The sequence below is a fragment of the Elaeis guineensis genome, chromosome 3, assembly GCF_000442705.2.
Source record: "Elaeis guineensis isolate ETL-2024a chromosome 3, EG11, whole genome shotgun sequence".
Classification (NCBI taxonomy): Eukaryota; Viridiplantae; Streptophyta; class Magnoliopsida; order Arecales; family Arecaceae; genus Elaeis; species Elaeis guineensis.
The window spans coordinates 25531675-25551601 of NC_025995.2; the positions used below are offsets into that span (position 1 = coordinate 25531675).

At 34.1% G+C, this 19927-nt stretch overlaps 1 pseudogene; it reads right to left on the reverse strand.

The window, feature by feature from the left end:
* Positions 1 to 10921: 10921 nt before the first annotated feature.
* The window catches only part of LOC140856217 (protein argonaute MEL1-like), a 59247-nt pseudogene continuing 50241 nt past the window's right edge, over positions 10922 to 19927 (reverse strand).

Here is a 19927-nt window from a genome sequence, read left to right on the forward strand (position 1 = left end):
ATTTCGTTGTTATCATAGTTCTCCATAAAGGACTTAGGAAAAACATCTCTCATCCTAGGAATAAAAATCTATAGAGATAGATCGAAGAGCCTGCTTAGATTATCCCAATCTACATACATAGAGTGTTTATGAGTAGAATTTATTCTATCATATACATTATGTACGAGATCGGATATAATATACTCACTAGGAGTAGTGAGTGGATACTTGCAAGATCTGGATGAGAATCACTGGTAGGTTATCTTTAAGTATTTGAGAAATACTAAGGACCGATAATTCGATTATGAAGAATATGACTTAAAACTTATAGAGTATGACTCCAGTTTTTATTTGGACATGATAGCAAGAATGTGTCGGAATACATCTTTATCCTAAATAATAGAGCAATCTACTGAAAATATTCAAGCAGAGTAATATAGCCAATTCAATTTGTGAGGCAGAATGTAGTACAGCATTCGATGCTTACAAAGAAGCTACGTGATTGTACAGATTCACTGACAAGCTAGGAGTGGCACCCTCTAATGATGGTTCTACTATATTGTACAGCACTGGAACCATAGCTCATGCTAACGAGCCAAAGTCCCATTAGCTCACTAAGTATTTTGCATCGCTACTACCTTATTTGAGAAAACTGTTAAGGTGACGTCGAACTTTAGAAGATTGATGGAAAAAAAAATTTGACCAACCCATTTACTAAAGCATCGGTATCTAGGAGTTCTGAGATGATAAATCGAAGATGTTATATGATACTATATTGATTGACTTTAGTCCAAGTGGGATTTGTTAAAAATTATGTCCTAAAGTCAATCGTTTGACGATTATGCTAATTATAAATATATATGAATTGATCAATAATAAAAATTATTTATCTTTTTTCATCACAAGGTGACATCTTCTAATGAACTTCTATGTTGTAATAAAGCTTTAGGACTACTTTGATTGATAAAAGAGAATTTATTGCATAGTCCTTAAATTAGTTCGTGATCAAACGATATGTTATTATTAGAACAACAGTAATATTAAGTGTAGATCGTTGTATGTCATATGCATTGGTTGTCCTCGTAACTAAATGGTATGGAGACACTGGTATGGCATGCAGATAAGATGCAGGAGTACATGTCACTGAACGTGACCAACTACGGAGCACTCTGCTGTCAAAGATAGCTCGTGAAAGGTATGGGTATAAGTATCCCTCCGACCTGAGATCACTACGGTGACTTGCAAGCAACTCACTGTACTTTAGTGTCAGACTATCAGAGTTTTTAATTCAGTGACGGAAGATTTTTGGATATAGTCAAGTACTTGTCAAGTCGGTGCGTAAGTCAAGATAGGATTGACCCCTTCAAATTAGTAGGAGTTAATGTATCAATGTATTTCAATTTAGCAAAACTTGGATCCGGATAATTCATGTAATGGACTTGAAAGATTGAAATATAATGTAGATGACTTACCTAGAATTGATAGTTAAATCCTAAGTCTCCTTGAGTATTAGGGTTAAAGGGATGAATTATATAGTAACCATATGTCAGTATAGGTTCTTGAATGTTGCTTCACCTTCATTCGACCTATCCGGATGTCGGGTCACTATTGCTAGATGGTTACATCGATTGGTTTAAAAATTTATTTCTGTGCTACCAACTTAGGTTTAAATCTACGAGGTCATACTCAAAAGAAGTTTTTGACTAATCATATAATTAATCAACGATTGAGAATCGTTTAAGGGTTTAATCGTCAATTTGATTGATGGTTAATCTTATGCAAAAGTTGCAATAAATTTATTCACCAAGTGTTAGTAAATTAATGAAAGATTAATTAGTAATTAGATTATTGATTAGCTTAATTTGATTGAGTAAAAAAGATTTAATAAATATAATTTAATTAGATTCATTAGGTTTAGCCCGATTAGGTTATGAGATAACCTAATCGCTAAGAGAGAATTATCTCTGATTTGATCAGGACTTTGGTTCAATCAATTTCTAATTTGATTAAAATTTAATTAAAAATTTATAAACTTAATTAGATTGGATTTCATATATTTTATTTGGATTAAACTAGATATGATTTAATTTGAATTCAAATAAGAAAACCTAAAGTCCATATAGGATTGGACTCTTCCTCCCATGCACCATGAAGTTTTGGATGCTACATTCCTCATGCACAAAATTATTTTGCATGAGATTTCTCCATGCCAAAGAAGTCCTCCGCCCTCCTTTTCTCTACGTCAAATCTGATTTGGTTTTGATAAGAAGAAGATTTTGAAATTAGATTTTAAAACATTCCTTATCAAGAGAGTTTGTTCTTATCCAAATCACTCCACACGCCAACTTATTTTTTCTCCTTATGTGTGCGACACTTTGGAGAGGATTTTTATTGTAGGAAATCAAATTAGGATCTGATTTCATGTGAAAAAATAAAAGAAGGGGCATCCCATGTTTCTTTTGGGGTGTGGAATTTGTTGAAGGGCGACACATCTTGAAGAGTCCAAGATCTCTAGGACTCTTCATCCCAACCTTATTACACGCCAATAAAAAGAACTTTATTTGTTTCTTTTGTGCATGTATGACACCAGAGAAAGAGTTCTCTACATTAAGAAGGTTTTGGGACATGGGTTCATGGAGAAAAAGAAGAGGAGAGTCCTTCTTCTTTGGGTGAGTGCATGATCAAAAAATCCTAGGGTTTGGACCAAGGATTTGGGAAGAAAGAAAAAAAATAAGAAAAATTATTTTCTTCTCCATCTTTTTTTTACCTCTTCATCTCTTCTAGAAGTCCATTCTCAACCTTTAAAAAAGTTTTAGAGATTTAAAAAATGAATCCAGATCAGCCAAGAAGAAGATCTTCGCGTGAGCTAGCACTCCCGAAGAGACCGATCAAATCGAAATTTCGAATGGACTTTCTGTAGAGGCCGAACGTATGTGCAGCTGTGAGCAACCCATAAAGATCATCTCTACCATATCTTTCAGTAGTGGCGATCATCAATCTGTGCTCAGGTATCGAGTTCTGGACTCAAATAAGTGTAGATTTGATCTACCGCTTTCATCCATGCATGCGATTTTATCATGATTTTATCATGTGATTATTTCAGATTTTATATGCAACATATCATATCATAGATCCTAAAGTAGGTTGATTTGATGATTAGATCATATGCATGTTAAATTAATATGATTAATCTATTTGCTTTCTGCTGTAATTTATTCAAAAAAAATTTGAAATACATGCATAAATAGCCTACATTTTTCAACATCAACAACTTTAAAATTTATTATGAAGTAGCAGTAGCCTTCTTAAATTTTTTGTCTAAATTTCTCAACTTGGATGTTGTGCACAATGGCTTGTATCATTGTCATCTGTAACATTAGAATAGATAAATTTTTGTCTTTCATAGTTAAAAGCATGTCTTATGTAAATGTGTTTTGTGCCTACCCTTTTGTCTAACAAGATCAATTCTAATTCGATGTTCTCATTTGTCTTTGTATTAGTTGCTTGCCACAGGCATATAACTCTAGCTTTGATGGTCCATGTGTCTTGTTCGGTAGAGAGTTCACTTAGAAATGAGTACTCTTTGGTATCCATTGACCTGCAAAATTTCAAGCATAAAGAAGGACGTATAGAAATTCAACTGATGATACCACTCTGAGATTATCAGTTGATGATATGGTGGGTGAATGTCCAACATGAATACGCTTGTTGTTGGAGACATCAGGACATAGCGAATTGATGACATCTCACAATCGTTTTGTATCAGAAGTAGTTGACATTGTTTCACAACTCGACATGGCCAATGCTTTATCGAAAGATTTGATGGAGCAATTGCTCTCTATTATAGTATGATTTTTTGCTGATGTAATAATATATAAATAATAAAATAATATTCATTCAATTTTTTAGAATCATTTCATATTCTCAACTATCTATATAAATATATTTTAATTATAAGAATATATAGAAATAGGATTCAATGTAGTTTTTTATTCATTCAGGATTTTAGTTTAATGCTTGAAAGGTTATTAGGTAGGAGGACATATGACAGAAAAAATTATATCATATGTTATATGAGGAATAGTAATTATTCATAGATGTGTTTCTGTTACAATTGGCCTCAATGAAACTACGTTATGAATACAAACTTGATTTTATAAATGTCAAAAATTAAAGATACTATTTTTGTGAGAGTTTAATAAAACACTTTTAGAATTATTTTTTTTTTTAAAAATAAAAAATCTATTACATACAAACTGTGGAAGCAAATTCTACATACAACATGCCAATATTTATTACAACAATAAATAGTTTCAATAGAACAAAATAGAACATAACAATAAATGAAGAAAAATATGTAAATGATTAAGAGAAAATAGGGAGCAACATACGGCGATAATGAAGGGGACCCTTATCTCTATCGATGATAATTTATCCTTCTAATCTCAATCCGCATCTTGATTTACAAAGAGATTTGTTCGAAGATCTCTTGTTCCGAAATTGTTCCCCTACAGAATTAGTCAAATAATAATAATAATAATAATAATAATAATAATAATAATAATAATAATAATAATAATAATAATAATAAAATAAAATATAAATTATTTGATTTAAATCTCTTATGACTCATCAGGACCCACTCCAAGTGCCTGCGTATAAAAATTGAAGATATAAACATGGTAAATGAGAATGCATATAACTGACTGTGAAGTGAGAGAGCCGTGTCACTTAACAAGAGAATAAATAAACATAAAGAAAATCTTAGAGAAGATAATAAATAAAGTAGAATAAGTATATCTCCTTCTGATAAAGTCTCTTGATCAGCCTTGCTAAAACTCCCACACTTAAAAATATCACCTTACGTCATTGTTAATTAGATTTTTTGTTCCGTATCAATTATTATTGTCTTGCAAGCAAAAAAGCCATAATAGAATCTTGACTCATCCGTTTAGCAATTAGAAGTCTTAGTTGGTTTATAGTACTTCCATATGCAAATTCATGCTTTATTAGAATCAACAAAGGTCAAAACTAAATAGAGCTGCTCAACCATGCCCGATCAAAGGGACATTTATGCTGCAGGCACATAAGCCAAAAAAACCTATAATATCCGCAACTTGATCAACCTTACCCCAAATTGGTCAGAGTTCAACAACCATGGGATCATGGTCATAATTGATTCGTATTTTGTATCCATGATCAATTATGTCTGATTACAATCAGATATGATGAGTTAGGTTCACTTTGGTAGTTGCTACAATAGTAAACATGTGTGAGAAACAAAAGACAAACAAAAAGAGGAAAATAAGCATTTGGAGAAGTTCTAGATACAAACATGAATATTGATGAAATGCATAAGACAGGCAACAAAAGAACCGAATATTTCCAAGGTGTATATTTCACAGCAGATCGATGATGTCTGGCTCCTAAAAATGCTGATCGAATCTCACAACCTAAGCTCATATTTTAGCATGTGACATGTTGGATCATTAAAAGAAATAAATTAAATAAAAGAAAGAGAGAGAAGAGAGACTCTCTCTCTCTCTCTCTTCTTCTTCTTCTTCGTTAAAATAGGGGAGAGGTTATTCTTTGAAGGCCGGCCACCTCCCATGGCAGGGGCTCTCGAGGAGCAGCAACCCCTCACGATGAGGACCCTTGGTGGCCTAGGATCCTCGGTGACCAAGGTTATCTGGTGGTGGCAGCCGGTCCGGCGGGGAAGGAAAAAAATCAAAAGAAAAGAAAAAAAAAAAAAAACAAGGGAGGTTGACTCCCCTTGAAATTCGACGGCCAGCGGCACAATGCAGCCATAAAAGCCTCCTAGAATTCGGGAAAGAGAAAAAGAAGAAGATAGGTAGATCAATACCTTGAATCCGACGACAAATTGGTGGTAGCACACTCGGAATCACTCGACGGAAAGACTCTCTAAACTTTTGATTTCGCCGGCGATTCGATGCATAACTCGGATGATACCTAGAGGAACGGGCAGAGGGATTTATAGATGGGAGTTTTAGGGTTGTTGCCGGAGTTTGATTAGCTTTAGGACTCCTTTATCTCCGATCGGATTCGAAGAGAGGAAGAGGGCTCCTTCGGGAGTCCTCCTCTTCTATTTTTTTTCTTTTTACGTTAAGATTCGTGCAAAAATTAAAAAATCTGGGGAGTTAAGATTCGTGCGGTTCATTTAAATCTTTTTCTAAGATGGACTAATTAATATAGCAGTGCACATAAACATAGCAAAATTTTTCAGTATAAGAAGGGAAAATTATAATGAAAAGTTACAATTAAATTAAGAACTGGATCATTACCGTTGGTAACCCGCACTGCCAACCCAAAGTCAGCAAGCTTCATCCCTCCTGATATCGTGAAAAGAATGTTCTCTGGCTTGATGTCCCGATGTACAACTCCCATCTCATGACAATACTTGATGACCAAAACCAGTTCTTTCAGCATTTTAGCAGCCATCTTCTCCGAGTAACGCCCCACCCTGACCATCTGATCCAAAAGCCGACCCCCTGGGCACAGCTCCATCACCAGATAGAAGCAATCCGAGTCCTCAAACATAGCTTTCAGGGTCACGACATTCGGGTGCCCCAAGAGGTGCTGCATGATCTCCACCCTGGTGCATCGTCTCCTTCCCGTTCTTCCGCAGCATCTTGCAGGCAAACACCTTGCCGCTCGCCTTGCTCCAGCACACCCTTACTGACCCAAACTTCTCCTGCCCGATCTCTCGGCCAAGCACATACTCCTGCTCCAGCTTCTTCTTCCGACGAACCTGAGTAGCCGACTAGATGCAACCCAGCTTTCTTTTGTGGCAAATCCCCCCGGCTGCGCCAGCAGCAGGTGGTCTTGCCGAAGAGCTCGGCCATGACGGTGCGGGCAGGATGCTGTGCCTCAGGGAGATCGGAAGGGCGGGCCGACGTCGGTGATGATGAGAAAGAAGGTGATGGTGGAGAACGGTAGGAGGTGGCGACAGGGAGAGTGGGGAAGAGATGGCGTCTGGAGGGTTGAGAAGCTTCGAAGAAAAGAAAAAAAATCGGGAGGCTTCTTTATATAATAATAAAAATAATAATAATAATATATATATATATATATATATATATATATATATATATATATATATATATATAATAAATAAATAAATAAATAATGAGAGAGAGAGTTTCTCTCTCTTCTTTCAGTCTGAACCCTTACTTTCTCTCTCTGGAATCGAACTTTCTCTCTCTACTTTCTCTCTCTAGAATTTTCTCTCTCTTGATGGATTTCTCTCTCTCTAAAGTTATTCCTCTAGGATTAGCATAGTGTAAGGCTTCATTTGATGATTTTGATCGAGTTTAGGGAAGAGTCTGATTTTAAGTGAAGTTTTGATTTGGGACTTGTTTAGATTTAATTTTGAATTAAAATTAATGTAAAAATATAATTTTGGATAATAGGCATGGAAGAATCTCCTAGAAGTTAGTCGATCTGTTCATTCAGTGCTCCGTGAAAGGTAAGTAATGAATCATCTTCTCGAGATATTTCATATTTATTCTGAAAATAAATAATTATTCTCTGAAATTATACATGATTTATGAAATTATGTTTTGAAAGAAAAGTGTTTTTGAATTGTTATGGTATGTCGATTATGAACACGTTCAGTGAAAAATTATGATATATTATGATACAAAGTGTTTGATATAGAATAGGATTTATGCTCTCAGCCTAACTATGTTTCAGTGGGCCCCACCAATGGGGATTATTCGTTGGTACTCAGTAGACCCTGCCAGTGGGGGTTGTGCGCTGGTGTTTGTGGACCCTGCCAGTGGGGGTTGTGCGCTGGTATTCTGTGGACCCCGCCAATGGGGGTTAAACGTTGGTCATAGTCAAGGCTGTTGAGGTACGAGTGTTTTGAATCGAATCGGATTTATGATTATATTATATGTGAATATTTGAAAATATTTGATTTGTATTAAATCAGCATGAAATATACTCTTATATTTATTTGCAGCATTATTCTTGAAAATTATATAATATCTGAATTATCTAGTTAAGATATTTGTTACTTACTGGGCTATCTAGCTCATTACCTTTCTTTTTATTTTTCAGATTCAAATAATTAATATCGAGAGTGGGAAGAAATATTGGGACAGAGCTTTTAGAAACGAGATTAGCATTGTCAACTTCATTGAATTTAGATCTATTATTTTTTTTTTATTTTTAGCAAAAAAATTTTATTGGATGTAAGACATTTGATTTAATTACTTGAATTACAGTTGAATAATAATTATTTGAATTTATTCTGCTGTGATGCATGGATATCGTGATGAGATGCCTTGCATGCTTATGGAGAGAGTTCTTCATAAGTATGCGGCGGTTGCCGCGACCCTCGATTCACAATCTCGGATCGGGGACGTGACACCCTTACTGACCCAAACTTCTCCTGCCCGATCTCTCGGCCAAGCACATACTCCTGCTCCAGCTTCTTCTTTCGACGAACTTGAGTAGCCGACTAGATGCAACCCAGCTTTCTTTTGTGGCAAATCCCCCCGGCTGCGCCAGCAGCAGGTGGTCTTGCCGAAGAGCTCGGCCATGACGGTGCGGGCAGGGATGCTGTGCCTCAGGGAGATCGAAAGGGCGGGCCGACGTCGGTGATGATGAGAAAGAAGGTGATGGTGGAGAACGGTGGGAGGTGGCGATAGGGAGAGTGGGGAAGAGATGGCGTCTGGAGGGTTGAAAAGCTTTGAAGAAAAGAAAAAAAATCGGGAGGCTTCTTCTTCCGACGAATCTGAGTAGCCGATTCGATACGTAGAATGTTGGGAGGATTTTGACAACACCATGATACTCTTTCACAGAATATATATATATATATATATATATATATATATATATATATATATATATATATATATATATATATATATATATGTTATCAGTGAAATCCTTTCCTACTTTTGCCAAATTTCTATTTTAGCCTAGATAATTTAGATCCATGGTTTATCTTAGTATCACCCACCTATTAAGATGGCTGAGACCTCCATTCTTAAAACCTAACAGAATCAAAATTCGATAGCAAGCAAATTGAAACTTCTACAATGAAGTATTTCCCTAAAGAGGAATTGCATAGACTATGCCCGGGAATTCCCTTTTCATTGAGGATTCAAGAAAAAACTCTCTTACTCATACATCATCATAGCATAAAAGTAAACTTAAAACATGTTAAATGAAATTTGCATATGGGCACAACAAAAGATGTTTTGGATACAAATACCCTTCCAAAGTTGTTGCTACATCACTAATGCCAAAAACCAAAGATTAATAAAGCAACAAGTTGTATAACCTAAACAACTTTCAGGGCTAATCGCTCAAAATTTCAGTCTAAGAATGTCTCCAAAGAACAGTGAGAATGATTCCCATGCTGAAACCTGCCACATCTTTCAACAAAAATACATAACATCCTTCACATTTTCTTTTATGCTAGAAAGGGGTTGGACCTCAACCCTCTTTTTCCGAGTATTTCTCTCACTTGCGGATATTGATCCACCATCTAGCATATCAGCTTGATTATAAATCTTGCCCTAAAAATAGGTAGATGTTCATATATAGTACACAAGAGGAACTAGCATGGACACAAACTTGTAAGAAACAAATTCTACATAGGTTGTGGCTAGACCTGATCATGGGCTGGATTTGGGCCCAAAAAATATCAAATTTTATATAGGCCCAGACCAAAGCCCAACTAACAATAAATAGAGTTTAGGCACAAAGCCCAACCCATAATCAGCTCTTATTGTGGGCTACTAATATGTTCACATAGAATGCTCAAAAAACTTATCTATTGAAATAGACCGAATGCATTGAGCATACCTACAGTATATAAGCAATATAACTTAGTCATGAAAAGTTAAATACGAGACTACTAATTCACATTTCATAAAGCTATTATATTTTTCAAATAATTATGCTAAGAAGTGAACTCACATGCAATATAGGTTGTAAGTTAACATCTATAATGCATCAACCATAAAGTCATTATCATCCTAGAGTACATGATAATAGATCAACCTACTTGTTCCCTAAACAAATTTCAAGAGAACAAAAAAGGAAACTAATTATTATCTCAAAGAGTCTACAAATATTATTGTATGGATGCAAATTCCATAAAATATCCAACTAAATATAATTACTTGAATATCTGCATGACTACAGAGGTAAAAATTAAACTCCATTGGGTAACAGATTTTTTTTATCCACCACCATATATGAGCACAATAAATTTTAAGTTATAATTGTCTCTAAATAAACAAACATCAACCTTGGTCATCATATCCTACCAGGTGCAATACTTCCACTTTTATCTGTTTTATTGGGTTTAGCATGCATGTCTAAAAATAAGCATATGTTAGGGGTGGCAATCGGATTGAATCGGATCATAAACGGATCGGATCATAAATAGATCAGATTAAAAAATCATCAACTCAAACCCAACCTATTTATTAAATGGGTCAAAAATTCAAACTTGAACCTGATCTATTTATTAAACAGATAATCCGATCCAAGCCGTTTAATCCATTTATTAAATAGGTTAAATTAGATTAAATGGATTAAACAGATTAAACGGGTTAAACAGATTAAACAGATCGGATTAAATGGGTCAAAAATAGATTAAACAGGTTTCAAACAGATTAAACGGGTCGTAAATGGGTTAAACAGATTAAACATATCGGGTTAAATGGATCAGAAAGATATTAAATAAATTAAACAGGTTAAATAGGTTATCTGACTCAACCCAATCTGAATATTAAACGGATTAAATAGATCAGATATCTAAAACCCAAATCCAACCCACTTATTAAACGGGTTAAATGGATTGATCCATTTATGATCCAAACCCGTTTAGTCTAAATCCAAACCTATTTATGGTGAATCGAACACGGATCGAATTGGTGGATCGAATCATATTTTGCCAGTCCTAGTATATGTGATGTCTTTTTTGTATCATCACAAATGTTATTCGAGGAATGTACTCCGTCCAATGAATAACAAGCCTAGAATGGAAAGAAAGACTTCGAAAAACATAATTAGTTTAATATGATAACAATATATTCCTATTCTACGCATATATACCTGCTGACAGCAAAATTTCTCCAGCTGATTTATACAAATAAAAAAATATAATGTCCTGGATGTCCCTCCTAAATTCCTCAATTCACAAAGTCTGACACTTTTTTAATTATATCATAATATGCATGCTGTACAGGTTCTTGAATTAACATCTCATGATCAACAGGGCAACATCCTCCATCCAATTCAAAAATATCTGGAACCTGTCTAGTTTGCCTCTCAAGTGTCCCCAACTCTCCTCTTCCCTTTCACAATAAACCCCAATGGTGAATGAATCACTACCTCTCCAAAACCTCTCCCATTACCACTGCCCAGTTCAATCCCGGTTGCTCAAGTGCATAACTACATATATTCCCTAGTTCTAGCTGTATCAGTCACAAAACTACAAAGACATGGGCAAGGAACTTTACCTTCCAAATTGCAATAAATTCATGAAGCAAGACACGTTGGAGCTGTCCTTCACTCAGACCATACCTGTGTATGAAAGAAATTAAGTTATTTCCTTGATTGATTATACTAACAGAGAATATTTCATTAGTAAACTAGCAAGAACCTGTAGAATATGATGGATTGTGACCACTGGCCTGTTGTACGCTGAAAAGCAACCAGAAGTTCCCTTGAAAACAAGAAAAGAACATCAAAATTTAGGATTGCATGTCTTACAGCTTTTGCCAGCATTAGTTTTAACTTGCCTAATCATTCCTCCATGCACTACACCCTTTTGATGATCCATCTCTTCTTTATACAAGTCCTGGATTATTTCTTGCCAATGTGGCTGGGAAGAGATTACACAACTGTAGTCCGACACCTCAGGCCAATCAATTGAAGCGACAAACTACATATTGCTCATTAACCACATTCATTACATTTTTAAAATACCCGAACCAACTGACATGATGATATCTGGAAAAGAAACACATAATACGTATAAAAAACTGATGAAGCTAAATAGTTTTCTATACTGTTTGAACAAATCAAAACTATTGTAGGCATGCAAGCAAGGCATTATTAGCAGGTATAAATTGAGATGAAAGGCAAAGAATAATAAACAATAATGAGACAAACCGCAGCAATTGAAGAAGATGAATGATCCTCTCCAGGAGGGGGTTGTGACACGTCAGCTCTGAAGACAATTGTAGGAACATGTTGAACAAGTCGTGTATTAATGGAATTTTCAAGCATGGTATTTCGTCCTCCAACCTATTCAGTTAAGAGAGAAAGTACGTTGAAATTTCAGTAGCCAGACTAGCAAAATAGAATGAAGACAGATCACATACCTTGACATTACTCTTCAATGCCAGATTACCTAGATATTTTGGTTTTGCGTTAAAAATGTTTTTCTGTAAGCAGCATTGTGATACTATCCTTAGCTTCGTTTCGCATATTCTCTTGATCCTTCCTGTAATGATACAAAGCAGTATAAAAGTTCTGTTTGTACCAACCTAGACCAGAAATAACTTCCGGACTTCATAGTTGTCCCAGTTTGTGCGTATCATAAATATTATTAGCATCAGGTAAAATTACTATTAGGAACTGCAGTTGTTTTCCCTTAATGCCTTGACGAGCTAGTGCCGCATCAGAATACTTTCGTACATCTCGCGGATCATTAACAAGAGTCCCTAAGTAAGCTGCCTGAATATCGATTATTGGGTCGCCATTGCATACCTTCAAGGTTAATAGCAAATTTAGCTATGTTCTGATATTGTAGTTATCACGCCCCCAACCCGAGATTGTGAATCGAGGGTCATGGCAATCGCCGCATACTCATAGAAAACTCTTCCCATAAGCATGCAAGACATCTTATCATGCTATCCTAAAATAGCAGCGGAATAATTATTCAATAATTTAAATCCAAAACATAACGACCTAAATTTTTTTCTTTAATATCTCAATAAATTCAATAACAATTCAAAGGCTTTGCATCAAATTCAATAAGCCTTTCAACCTAAAATAAAAGTATGAAGATACTACTTCTGATCACTCTTCCATTCATATCTTGTATCATCTTAATTTCTCAACATCTGTAAAAACAGTAAAATAAGAGGTAATGAGCTAGACAGCCCAGTAAGCAATGATCACTTCTCAACAGATTTCATCAGGCATATAAGTAAATAATCATTTATAGAAAATAAGCATATAGAGTTCATCAATTCAAAATCAATTTCAATTATGCAATATAATTCATGCCAAATTTATTTCTTTTCTGAAAATTCAAGTTTCTTTCGAGATTTCAATTTATTTTGTTCTTCAATTTCTTTTCGTCAACCATGAGCTATAACCACATTTTTTCTGTGGCAGGGTCATAATACCGCGTATCTGCTTGCGGTAGGCTGCGAATCATCTGGCAGCCATGTCCTTTGGAACCGCTGGTCTCGCTGGCGGTTTGTCGCTGGTCTCGCTGGCGACATATCGCTGATCTTGCTGGCGACATAAACCCTTAGGACAATCAATTGCCAACGTATATGCCCCCATTGACAGGGTTCTTTACATAGTCAGGTTGTCAATTCTTATTGTTTCTTATATCATAATTCTTCATAAATCATGTTTCATATTCTAATTTCGATAATAAAATATATAATCATGTAGTATCGAAATCAATCAATATAATGTATCATAAAATCAATATGTTCAATCATGCTACATCATAACATTTCAAATAAGATATTTTCATAACAAAATATCATTCATCCAATTCATGCATCGTTTCACAAATCATGTCAGAAGAATACATTATAATTTGCCGATAAATCTAGAAAAAGTGAAACATTACTTACCTCGAACGCATTCCAATAAATCCATATAATTCTATAAATTTTCTTCCAAAAATTCTGTTCGTAGATCATATCGCGATATCCCATGATCAAACATCCACAATCCTATACAGAATCAATTTCAATAATTAGAAAGAATACGAATACCATATTTCAACGATTTAGATTGGATCCGATCATCTAATTTCATCTAATCAAAATCTAATTAGGATCTAAATGATCCAAAGTTTGACTATCAGATCAAATCAGATTCGAAGTGATAGGATCGAGGTTTCTTCATCGATTTCATAAAATCAAGTGGAGAGAGAAAATCAGAGGAGAGAGAATTCATGAGATACAATTCGAATTGATCAGGTGACACAATCCAACATTACGATTGGTCTAATATCTCAATTGGTGAAATCAACATGATCAAATCAAGCCATGGCTAGATCGAAATCATGGGTAATCAAATCTAAAGATTCATGGTCTGATTAAGGTGGGTGCCAGTACGCTGTCTGACAATCATGGATCAGGATTCTTCATTAGAATCAGATCAGGACTATTGAAAAAAAATTTCTTCATTCACTAACCTTTTTAGAGAGAGAATCAATCAAGAGAGAGAATACTTTAGAGAGAGAAAATTCTAGAGAGAGAAAACTCATCTTGGATTCTTCAGACAATATGATTCAACAAATTCGATCAATCAAATCAAATCATGCTGAAATTATCATGTGGACAATTCAATAAGATGATGAGAAATAAAATCTAAAAAATACCTGATCTGATCAAAGTGGATGTCGGTGTATCGTCCGACGATCACAGATCAAAAATCCATTACGAGAATCATTTAAATTCATCATCATTCTTCTCAAAATTCTAAAAATCTTAGGAGAGAGAAATAATCTAGAGAGAGAATTTTAGAGAGAGAAATTAGAGAGAGAAAGTCCAATTCTAGAGAGAGAAAATACTAGTTCAGTCTGAAGAGAGAGAGGGAAGAGAGAGAAACTCTCTTTCTCATATTTTATTATTTATATCATTATTTATTAATTAATTTAATAATTTTTCTTTTCTTTTCTTTTCTCTCTCTCTTTTTTTTTTCTTTTTCTTCACGGAAGAGAGAGGAGAAAATCCTATTTATTATTATTATATTATTATCATTTTATTTTTCTTCTTTCTTTTTTTTTTCTTTTCCTTTTTCTTTTCTTTTTCTTCTTTTTCTTTTCTTTTTCTTTTCTTTTCCTTCTTCTTCTTTTCTTTTTCTTTTTCTTTTCCTTCTTCTTCTTCTTTTTCTTTTCTTCTTCCCGTGGACTTATTTTGGGCTGAAACAGGGGACCTTGAGGTCCCCTCGTTGGGTGGCCGGCCGGCGGCACAGCCGGCGTGGGACGGCAGTCGGCAAGAGGGGGTGACTCGCCGATAAGAAGAGGGCCAAACCGGTGGTCGGCGGTGACCACCGGCGACGGCAAAACGACAAAAAAAGAAAATTCTTCCGCAACAAAATCCGGCGACTCCGGTCATCGGTGAGCGTGCACATCGGCACGGGAAGGAAGGGGGAGAAGAGAGGAAGAGGAGGAGGCTTACCTCCGTCGCCGGTGAAGCTTTTCCGGCGAGAAAATGGACGGCACAGTGACGGGTCTCCGTAAAGAATTTCCGACGATTGCCGCCGTTTTGCCCCGAGATTTCTCGATGAGAGGAGAGAGGAGGGTTCTCCTCCTTAAATAGAGCTGGAGGGAACTTGTTTCCGACTCCGATTAGGAGCCGGTGAACGGAGGAAGAAGACTCCCTTCGGGAGTTCTTCTCTGTTTTCCTTCCTTTTTTTTTTTATTTTGGGCTTTGGATTCGTTGCTTGGGCCGGGCCTCACATTCTTCCCCTCTAAAAGAAATTTCGTTCTCGAAATTTTTCTTGCCTAAGTCTTCATAGTTTCTTACTTGAATCTCATCCACAAATATTTCGATATTCTAATTCTTGATATAAATTCATTCTTAAATCATTTCATAAGAAAAAGTTGGTACATCAAATATCTATCTGAACGGAACCATCCATTTTCTTATTTATCAAGATCAACATCTCAAAGATTTTCAATATTTCAAGATTTCGAAATTATGATCTCATTTCCTGTAAAAATTAATATTCAATATCTCATGACTCAAATTAAAATCAAATCTATCTCTTGTGAATAGAAAAAGGTCAATGTCTCTATTCTTGCATAAGAACTTCATTCATCATCATTTATTTATTTATTTTAAAATATTAACCACTCTTAATTTCAATCCATCATAAGATAGGAAAACATACTTCTATGAATCATATGATGACATCCCAATCAATCAAAATTCAAAAATATTTTCTCTTATTCATACTTTCAAAGGTTGAAGATTTATCATCTCATTCTCGAACTTTTGATATTTTAATTCTCGATACAACTTCATCATTAAGTCATTTCATAAAGATCAGTATCACCATTGTTGATTGAATCAATATCACTATTTTCTAGTCATCAAAATTTTCTTACTCAAACCCTCAAACTCTTAAATATTCTAATTCTTGAAGCAAATTTTACCATTAAGTCATTCCATAATAAAAATCAATAACTCAAAAATTGATCTAAATCAAAACTATATTTTTCAATGTCTCTATTCTAAGTAAGTATATCAATTTTCTTTATCTAAACATTAACAACTCTTAATTAATCGATTCATTATCAAATTCTTATTGTATTATTTTTTTTAATATTATTCTTTCTAATATCAATAATTTTTTTTTTGTATCAAACCATATCATCTATCATAATTTCTTAACTCAAAGGGTCAACATTCCTGGCTTACTCAAAATAATCCAGATTACCATGCTTCTGCTGCGCACTCTGATCTAACAATCAAAATTTTTTAGGTTCACCAAAAAAAAGTTTGATCAAATTATTTCTTTACCTTATCAATAGAAAAGATCTAAAATTTCAAATTTCAATTAAAGTCAAAGATTAACTTTCGATTCTCATTCATACTTTTATCGGTATACAAAAATCTTGATTAACCCTTGAGTTCAATATCATATTTAAACCATCATATAGATTTACTATAATCAATATGAATCAAATCTCAATTCTCATATCAATTCAATTCGATAATTTTCAAATCAAAAATCTTTATAAGTCAAATCAACGAGAAAATCCTTCGATGCTCCATCAAATTTGGACATAATCTGAATATATATGAATTTCAAATCATTATTATTATTATTATTTTTTTTAAATTTCTATCATCAGAATCTTCAATATCTATCAAATATCCTTTCATAACAATTATACAAGCTTCAAAAATCAAATCTCCATTTAATAATAGATTCAATTAAGGACCTCGTTAACAAAAGCAAAGGAACTCCATATCAATTCCTAAATCCAAAATTTTTAAATTATAAAATTTACATGGATCCCTTAGTCTGAAATAAATATAAATCAGATTTTTTATCTTAATCTAAAGATATCAATTTTTCATTAACAACCTCAACAATAATATCAGAAAATTTTTTGATCAACTTAGATACGAAATCTTTAAATTGAAATTTCATACACATCATGTAGTCTCCAAAAGACATAATAAGATCCATTATCTAGATCTAAGGATGATGATTAAAGATTCTAGTACAATAAATATTCTACAATCTCAAAATCAATTTTATCAATAAAAAATAGGCTTCTTTGCAATATCTCCAAATATGCCTTCATCCTAATATGCCATTTTATATATGATCCACATACCAAGTTTAATTTCGATAAATATTCCAATCAAGCATCATAAAAGATTTTTCTTAGCCCATTCTGGAATAACATTTTATTATCAAATCTTTATCTTGCCAATAATAGTCAATCTCTCAACTAGAAGTAATATCATAGTATTATTCTCACATCGAATTTGAACTTTCGATTCACTTGAATAACCAATGATCAAATTAATAACCATAATGCACAATAAAATTTTATGTCAATCCTTTTGTGATTACTTTCGATCAAGATCTAACTAATCATATCATGATCTATAGATCATCCATCATATTTTAAATTCTATATGTCATAATCTCTTGCGATCCTTTTATACATAATCTCAATGTTTAACCAAAATTTTTAAATATTTCTCCCACTACAATCATCAAAGATCTACACTATAATGTCCCTGGTGTCTATCCACTTACACCCATTCTATATCTGATTCTATGTTTCATAATTTATCCACTTATGCTCTGATACCACTATAATTGTCATGTCCCCAACCCGAGATTATGAATCGAGGGTCATGGCAACCGCCGCATACTCATAGAAAACTCTTCCCATAAGCATGCAAGGCATCTTATCATGCTATCCTAAAACAACAGCGGAATAATTATTCAATAATTTAAATCCAAAATATAACGACCTAATTTTTTTTCTTTAATATCTCAATAAATTCAACAACAATTCAAAGGCTTTGCATCAAATTCAATAAGCCTTTCAATCTAAAATAAAAGTATGAAGATACTGCTTCTGATCACTCTTCCATTCATATCTTGTATCATCTTAATTTCTCAACATCTATAAAAACAGTAAAATAAGAGGTAATGAGCTAGACAGCCCAGTAAGCAATGATCACTTCTCAACAGATTTCATCAGGCATATAAGTAAATAATTATTTATAGAAAATAAGCATATAGAGTTCATCAATTCAAAATCAATTTTAATTATGCAATATAATTCATGCCAAATTTATTTCTTTTTCGAAAATTCAAGTTTCTTTCGAGATTTTAATTTCTTTTGTTCTTCAATTTTTTTTCGTCAACCATGAGCTATGACCACATTTTTTCTGTAGCAGGGTCATAATACCGCGTATCTGCTTGCGGTAGGCTGCGAATCATCTGACAGCCATGTCCTTTGGAACCGCTGGTCTCGCCGGTGGTTTGTTGCTGGTCTCGCTGGTGACATATCGCTGGTCTTGCTGGCGACATAAACCCTCAGGATAATCAATTGCCAACGTATATGCCCCCATTGGCAGGGTCCTTTACATAGTCAGGTTGTCAATTCTTATTGTTTCTTATATCATAATTCTTCATAAATCATGTTTCATATTTTAATTTCGATAATAAAATATATAATCATGTAGTATCGAAATCAATCAATATAATGCATCATGAAATCAATATGTTCAATCATGCTACATCATAACATTTCAAATAAGATATTTTCATAACAAAATACCATTCATCCAATTCATGCATCGTTTCACAAATCATGTCAGAAGAATACATTATAATTTGCCGATAAATCTAGAAAAAGTGAAACATTACTTACCTCGAACGCATTCCAATAAATCCATATAATTCTATAAATTTTCTTCCAAAAATTCTGTTCGTAGATCATATCACGATATCCCATGATCAAACATCCACAATCCTATACAGAATCAATTTCAATAATTAGAAAGAATACGAATACCATATTTCAACGGTTTAGATTGGATCCGATCATCTAATTTCATCTAATCAAAATCTAATTAGGATCTAAACGATCCAAAGTTTGACTATCAGATCAAATCAGATTCGAAGTGATAGGATCGAGGTTTCTTCATCGATTTCATAAAATCAAGTGGAGAGAGAAAATTAGAGGAGAGAGAATTCATGAGGTACAATTCGAATTGATCAGGTGACACAATCCAATATTACGATTGGTCTAATATCTCAATTGGTGAAATCAACATGATCAAATCAAGCCATGGCTAGATCGAAATCATGGGTAATCAAATCTAAAGATTCATGGTCTGATTAAGGTAGGTGCCAGTACGCTGTCTGACAATCATGAATCAGGATTCTTCATTAGAATCAGATCAGGACTATTGAAAAAAAATTTCTTCATTCACTAACCTTTTTAGAGAGAGAATCAATCAAGAGAGAGAATATTTTAGAGAGAGAAAATTTTAGAGAGAGAAAACTCATCTTGGATTCTTCAGACAATATGATTCAACAAATTCGATCAATCAGATCAAATCATGCTGAAATTATCATGTGGACAATTCAATAAGATGATGAGAAATAAAATCTAAAAAATACTGATCTGATCAAAGTGGATGTCGGTGTATCGTCC